Genomic DNA, 1,977 nt, shown 5'->3' with positions numbered 1-1,977 from the left:
CCCGTGTCTGGCAACGCCTGTGAGCAAGACCGGGAAACCCGGAGCTCGACTCGCCCTTACCATTGCACCGAAAAATGACAGGAGACCAACACGCGTTCCCTGTCACGTAGACACACGCGTTATCCGAGAAGTCCGGTTTGGAAAAAGGACCAAGAGGAGTTGTTTAGTTTCCGCCACCTCCTCTTCTCGTCGGAATGTGCCACTTCGCGAAAACCACCGGTCACCTTCTAACCAGTCACGGCGCATAGCTTTTGCCCCGCCGCCACCCATTTGTGTTTTTTAGTATTCACTCCAATTTACTTTTTCTTTCGGGCCTTAGCTGCCCGAACTTTTTTTTTCTTTTCTCCTCTCCTCATTCCATTCTCACCACACTGCCCAAGCGCAACCACGCATGTAGTCGTCTTGGTCCCAGTGAAACAATCTGCCTCATATATATATTTTTTTCTTTTCTCTCTTCTCCCAAGTTGCCTGCAGTTCTGTGGCATTCAGTCACTACACCTGCCCCTTCTCCTTCCTGTCTCCTTCCAGAGATGTCTTTCACCTCTCCTCATCATATCGCCTTGCCTTCTCGGCTGAAACGGCAGTCGAATGCACGCAACGTCTCCCTCCTCGGCAACCAAGGGTGCACCGACTGCCAGACACCCCCAGTAATGAGTAAGGCGCGCACACATATGCACGGTTATGGTGGCCGACCATTTGGCGACACTCGTGCACGCGACGCACACGCCATCGGAACATCAGAGCTCTTGACATACACAGAAAGACACACATGTGGAGTCCTGATCGTCGCCAACGACCAGGAATGCCAGGGACAACCTCCAGGCTCCCGGCAGCGGCAGGAGCCGCGACCCAACCAGCGACACCAGTAGCAGCCCAAACTGCACATTTCAAGGGCGGACTCCGGAAAACAGAAGCGGCCAGGTACGCCAGCGATGTGGCGCTGCAGGGTCATGGGATTAGGCGGACGATTCGACACGGACCACTCGGCACACGGACGATTTCCCGTGCTCCCTCCCCAAAGTGCGGACGAATCGCGCGCACGTCAACCGGCACTCGTCGTCGTCGTCGTCGTCCCTTGCTCAGCGCCGTAAAAGCTCGCCCTTTGTGTACGCTTTTGGCCGACATACCGGCTGACTTCTGCGGCCGTCTGCGCGCGACCTGTGCGCTGGCGTTGTAGCCTTGGCGCTCGTTTTCGTAGTCGTCATCTGCGCGCGCGCGCAGCCGTGACTCGGAAGGAAAGAAAGGTGCCAGACGGCTCCTGGCGCTGACGATGTTCGCGATGATAATATGGTCGCGACATGGGAGGCACAGGGTCACTGGGCAAAAGCGCTTGAGCGGCGGAGTTCACCTGCCACATAGCTGGACTTGCCTCACCCAGGAAACAGTACATGGGGCAGAAAGGAGAAACCGGAAGTGCTGGCTGCATTTAGGTTGCAAAGGTGTCAAGTTTATGCTCCGGCCAAAGTGGATGGTCAATCCCTTTTCGAAAGCGGTCACGTATCATTGAATATGAAATATGCTACCGCTCATTCGCTGATGGTATACCATTTTTAAGCCTTTCCTGCTTCAACCTGACTGATGTGGCTATTTGCATAAACGTTTGCATTCTGGCCGCGGCGTTTGCATATTTTGTTTCGTGCAACGATCTTTACATAACGACCACTGCATGGACGGTTAGGCGCAGTATAGTCTTAAGCGCTTTCTGTAACATTGCCTTAGCACGAACCCCGCTGGGATGGTGCAGTGGTTAGGGCGCTCGACTGCTGCGCCCAAGGATGCGGGATCGAATCACGGCCTTGGCGGCCGCTTTTCGATGGAGGTGACAAACAAGGCGCCCGTGTGCTGTGCGATGTCAGTGCACGTTAAAAAAAAAACCAGGTGGTCGAAATTTCCGAAGTCCTGCACAACGGCGTCTCTCATAGCCTGAGTCGCTTTGGGATGCTGAACCCTACAAACCGAACCACGACACGAAAATGA

This window comes from Amblyomma maculatum, chromosome 3, assembly GCF_055883805.1.
Source record: "Amblyomma maculatum isolate TAMU_Amacu chromosome 3, ASM5588380v1, whole genome shotgun sequence".
NCBI lineage: Eukaryota > Metazoa > Arthropoda > Arachnida > Ixodida > Ixodidae > Amblyomma > Amblyomma maculatum.
The sequence above is the reverse complement of the archived record's forward strand: the minus strand, read 5'-3'. Positions refer to the sequence as shown.